Source organism: Procambarus clarkii, chromosome 47 (genome assembly GCF_040958095.1).
Source record: "Procambarus clarkii isolate CNS0578487 chromosome 47, FALCON_Pclarkii_2.0, whole genome shotgun sequence".
Taxonomy (NCBI): Eukaryota; Metazoa; Arthropoda; class Malacostraca; order Decapoda; family Cambaridae; genus Procambarus; species Procambarus clarkii.
In genome coordinates, this window is record NC_091196.1 from 16,641,226 (window position 1) to 16,647,477 (window position 6,252).

Consider the following 6,252-nt stretch of genomic DNA (forward strand, 5'->3'; position numbering starts at 1 on the left):
TATATGTACTCACCTATATGTGCTTGCAGGATCGAGCATTGACTCTTGGATCCCGCCTTTCTAGCTATCGGTTGTTTACAGCAATGACTCCTGTCCCATTTCCCTATCATACCTAGTTTTAAAAGTATGAATAGTATTTGCTTCCACAACCTGTTCCCCAAGTGCATTCCATTTTTCTACTACTCTCACGCTAAAAGAAAACTTCCTAACATCTCTGTGACTCATCTGAGTTTCCAGTTTCCACCCATGTCCCCTCGTTCTGTTATTATTACGTGTGAACATTTGATCTATTTCCACTTTGTCAATTCCCCTGAGTATTTTATATGTCCCTATCATATCTCCTCTCTCCCTTCTTTTCTCTAGTGTCGTAAGGTTCAGTTCCTTCAGCCGCTCTTCATATCCCATCCCTCGTAGCTCTGGGACAAGCCTCGTCGCAAACCTCTGAACCTTCTCCAGTTTCTTTATGTGTTTCTTCAGGTGGGGGCTCCATGATGGCGCGGCATACTCTAAGACGGGTCTCACGTAGGCAGTGTAAAGCGCCCTAAAAGCTTCCTCATTTAGGTTTCTGAATGAAGTTCTAATTTTCGCCAGTGTAGAGTACGCTGCTGTCGTTATCCTATTTATATGTGCCTCAGGAGTTAGATTAGGTGTCACATCCACTCCCAGGTCTCTTTCTCGAATCGTTACAGGTAGGCTGTTCCCCTTCATTGTGTACTGTCCCTTTGGTCTCCTGTCACCTGATCCCATTTCCATAACTTTACATTTACTGGTGTTAAACTCCAGTAGCCATTTCTCTGACCATCTCTGCAGCCTGTTTAAGTCCTCTTGGAGGATCCTACAATCCTCGTCTGTCACAACTCTTCTCATTAATTTTGCGTCATCTGCAAACATCGACATGTATGATTCCACTCCTGTAAACATATCATTTACGTAAATTAGAAAGAGGATTGGTCCCAGCACCGATCCTTGAGGTACTCCACTTGTTACTGTTCGCCAGTCCGACTTTTCGCCCCTTACCATTACCCTCTGGCTCCTTCCTGTTAGGTAGTTCTTCACCCATACTAGGGCCTTTCCGCTTACTCCTGCCTGCCTCTCAAGTTTGTATAGCAGTCTCATGTGCGGTACCGTATCAAAGGCCTTTTGGCAGTCAAGAAATATGCAGTCTGCCCAGCCTTCTCTGTCCTGCCTTATCCTTGTTACTTTATCATAGAATTCTAAAAGGTTTGTTAGGCATGATTTCCCTGTCCAGAACCCATGTTGGTGCTTGTTTACAAACCCAATGCTCTCCAGGTGCTCAACAAGTCTTAGCCTAATTATTCTTTCAAGTATTTTGCAGGGGATGCTTGTCAGTGATACGGGTCTGTAGTTAAGTGCCTCCTCCCTATCCCCCTTTTTGAAAATCGGTACGACATTTGCCTCCTTCCAGCAACTGGGCAATTCTCCCGACATAAGTGACTCATTGAAGATCATTGCCAGAGGCACGCTGAGAGCCTGCGCTGCCTCTTTAAGTATCCACGGTGATACTTTGTCTGGTCCAACAGCTTTATTTGCATCCAGTGTTGTCAACTGTGTGTGTGTGTGTGTGTGTGTGTGTGTGTGTGTGTGTGTGTGTGTGTGTGTGTGTGTGTGTGTGTGTGTGTGTGTGTGTGTGTGTGTATGTGTATGTGTGTGTGTGTGTGTGTGTGTGTGTGTGTGTGTACACCTAGACACTGTCGTTCAACATCAGCAGCAGCTCTCACTGGTGCTTCAATGCCTTCCTCAACTGGCAGCTTTCTAAGGTGTGTCCACCTGCCTGTAGAGGAGGCATATACACTCTTCTCACGAGGACACACAAACACGCTTTCTGAAAAGAGACGCTCTCCTCCTCCTTCTCCTCCTCCTCCTCCTTCTTCTCAACAAATACCTTCCTTCCTCCTCCCTCTCTCCACGTATTTCTTCACACGACAAAGAACGTTTCCTTGTCTTTGTCTGTGTTCTTGACCGTTCTTCCGTCTGTGCCTCGGTTCTAAGAGGTGTGTGTGTCCTCGTTCTTAGCGACGGTCGTCCTGGCTCCTGTCTTATATTGTCTTACACTCTAAGTCTTTGTCTTCCTGTCTTACTGCTCTGTTGAGTGTCTTCTTGATTTCTTGTTTATGTGTAAACAAGTTGGTGTGGGCGAGGGGGTGTTATTTCTGCTTGCTGTTGTGATTAAATTGTTCAACAGTTTTACATAAAGAAGTGAAGAGATATCTTTCTTGTTTGGAAATCTCTCTCTCTTTCTCTCTCTCTCTCTCTCTCTCTCTCTCTCTCTCTCTCTCTCTCTCTCTCTCTCTCTCTCTCTCTCTCTCTCTCTCTCTCTCTCTCTCTCTCTCTCTCTCTCCCTCCCTCTCCCCACCCCATTAATTTCCTGTTCCATATCATATATCCATACACCTCTTCCACCAACATGCCCTTCCCATTACCAATAACCACCAATACCTCACTACCCTCCCCTCCCAAGCTCTCTTCCACAACCATCCCACAACCCCCCCCCCCCACATGAACCAGCCCAGTGACCCCACCCCAGGAGGTACGCTCCCCATATAGACAACAGAGTATCAATGAAAAGACTAACAATTTGGTACACAAATGCCGATGGCATGTCAAACAAAGTAACTGAAATGAATAATAATGCAATAGTCCCCCAGACAGAGGAGAGTAGGGGTTGGGGCACTGCTTTCAAGTGTGGCTTCCTCCACTTCCATATATATTTAGTCTTACGTCTTCACTTGATGTTAAATTATACATCAAAAAATGTCCTTACGGCGGACAAATTGCACATATACCATTTTCATGCCAATTTTAAAGCAGGCTGGATTACTGCCTGTCTGGTATTACCTGTAATGTTTCCGTTGCCTGTCCCGTGTCGCCGTCCACCAGACGAGGCGACAGTGTCGTCCACTGCCCGTCTATACTGTCTCCGGAACGGCCCGTCGTGACGATACCACCAAGTTTTTCAATAGACATTGACGATCTATTTACGACGACTGACAATATCTGCCGTCTGGCGCCTGGCGATGCTTCCTGTATCACTTTGTAAGCACTCTGTATTACTTTGTATCACTCTGTAGCGCTTTGTAACACTTTGTATCTCTTTGTAACACTTTGTATCTCTTTGTAACACTTTGTACTACTTTGTAACACTTTGTAACACTTTGTAACACTTTGTATCTCTTTGTAACACTTTATATCTCTTTGTAACACTTTGTATCACTCTGTAGCGCTTTGTAACACTTTGTAACACTTTGTAACACTTTGTATCTCTTTGTAACACTTTGTATCTCTTTGTAACACTTTGTACTACTTTGTAACACTTTGTAACACTTTGTATCTCTTTGTAACACTTTGTATCTCTTTGTAACACTTTGTACTACTTTGTAACACTTTGTAACACTTTGTATCTCTTTGTAACACTTTGTATCTCTTTGTAACACTTTGTAACACTTTGTATCTCTTTGTAACACTTTGTATCTCTTTGTAACACTTTGTATCTCTTTGTAACACTTTGTATCTCTTTGTAACACTTTGTACTACTTTGTAACACTTTGTAACACTTTGTATCTCTTTGTAACACTTTGTATCTCTTTGTAACACTTTGTACTACTTTGTAACACTTTGTAACACTTTGTAACACTTTGTATCTCTTTGTAACACTTTGTAACACGTTGTAACACTTTGTATCTCTTTGTAACACTTTGTACTACTTTGTAACACTTTGCATCACTTTGCAACACTTTGTATCAGTTTGTAAGACTTTATATCACATTGTAAGACTTTCTAACACTCTGTAACACTTTCTAACACTTTGTAACACTTGGTATCACTTTGTAACACTTTCTATCACTTTGTATCTTCTGGATCACTTTGTGCCACTTATATCATACATGTTATGTCCACATGTGGGGCGTCAGACGATGCTGTACTCACCTATTTGTGCCCCCGGAGGGTTGAGCTTCGGCTCTTTGGTCCCGCCTCTCGAGTATATTAGACATGTAAGTAGTCAAGTTGTTTCGGTATTAACGGAGGCAAGAAGGATTGGCCGCGCCTGTCTGTTACAAGAACGTTACAACGTTATCCGTTACGTTAACGTAACGTAACGTAACGTTAACGTAACGTTATCCGTTACAAGAACATCAATACCTACACAACATCAATAACTTCCGGGTGACACCGGCCACTGTCCGGGTGACACGGGCCACTGTCCGGGTGACACCAGCCACTGTCCGGGTGACACGGGCCACTGTCCGGGTGACACCAGCCACTGTCCGGGTGACACCGGCCACTGTCCGGGTGACACCGGCCACTGTCCGGGTGACACCAGCCACTGTCCGGGTGACACGGGCCACTGTCCGGGTGACACCAGCCACTGTCCGGGTGACACCGGCCACTGTCCGGGTGACACGGGCCACTGTCCGGGTGACACCGGCCACTGTCCGGGTGACACCGGCCACTGTCCGGGTGACACCGGCCACTGTCCGGGTGACACCCAGCCACTGTCCGGGTGACACCCAGCCACTGTCCGGGTGACACCAGCCACTGTCCGGGTGACACCAGCCACTGTCCGGGTGACACGGGCCACTGTCCGGGTGACACCAGCCACTGTCCGGGTGACACCAGCCACTGTCCGGGTGACACCCAGCCACTGTCCGGGTGACACCGGCCACTGTCCGGGTGACACCAGCCACTGTCCGGGTGACACCCAGCCACTGTCCGGGTGACACCAGCCACTGTCTGGGTGACACCGGCCACTGTCCGGGTGACACCCAGCCACTGTCCAGGTGACACCAGCCATTGTCCGGGTGACACCGGCCACTGTCCGGGTGACACCCAGCCACTGTCCGGGTGACACCGGTCACTGTCCGGGTGACACCAGCCACTGTCCGGGTGACACCGGCCACTGTCCGGGTGACACCAGCCACTGTCCGGGTGACACCAGCCACTGTCCGGGTGACACCAGCCACTGTCCGGGTGACACCAGCCACTGTCCGGGTGACACCAGCCACTGTCCGGGTGACACCCAGCCACTGTCCGGGTGACACCGGCCACTGTCCGGGTGACACCAGCCACTGTCCGGGTGACACCGGCCACTGTCCGGGTGACACCAGCCACTGTCCGGGTGACACCAGCCACTGTCTGGGTGACACCAGCCACTGTCCGGGTGACACCAGCCACTGTCCGGGTGACACCGGCCACTGTCCGGGTGACACCCAGCCACTGTCTGGGTGACACCAGCCACTGTCCGGGTGACACCAGCCACTGTCCGGGTGACACCAGCCACTGTCCGGGTGACACCAGCCACTGTCCGGGTGACACCGGCCACTGTCCGGGTGACACCCAGCCACTGTCCAGGTGACACCAGCCACTGTCCGGGTGACACCGGCCACTGTCCGGGTGACACCCAGCCACTGTCCGGGTGACACCCAGCCACTGTCCGGGTGTCACCGGCCACTGTCCGGGTGACACCAGCCACTGTCCGGGTGACACCGGCCACTGTCCGGGTGACACCGGCCACTGTCCGGGTGACACCAGCCACTGTCCGGGTGACACCGGCCACTGTCCGGGTGACACCGGCCACTGTCCGGGTGACACCGGCCACTGTCCGGGTGACACCGGCCACTGACCGGGGTGACTATATAGACATAATGGTTAAGTATGCCCAAACGTTACCGAATCGTCCAATTTCCGAACAAGAAAGGTTAAGCCCCATTGGACGACAGCACGTCCCAAACGCTTTGGCTTCGACCCTAAAAATTGTTGTATCGTTTGGAATCGTCGACGCTTCCGGTAATGTGCCCGACTCTAATGATATATTAAACATGCAAGACAAGAGCGCTCTAAGCTCTTTAATCCTCCCGGCAACAACTTTATCTGGCTCTGTGGCCAATAACCTCCTGCCTGGTAACAGCTCAACTAGGCCCTTCACACGCTAGCCGTCAACCCAAGGTCTGTGGTAAGTCTTTAAAGACTTAAGAAGGCTTTTCACCTAAAGTCGATTTCGGTCCAGGACGGACCGAAACGTCGTCGTCTCATCTTCTGGTGTGTGATTTAGTCATCACGAGGGGGCCTCGTAGCCTGGTGGATAGCGCGCAGGATTCGTAATTCTGTGGCGCGGGTTCGATTCCCGCACGAGGCAGAAGCAAATGGGCAAAGTTTCTTTCACCCTGAATGCCCCTGTTACCTAGCAGTAAATAGGTACCTGGGAGTTAGTCAGCTGTCACGGGCTGCTTCCTGGGG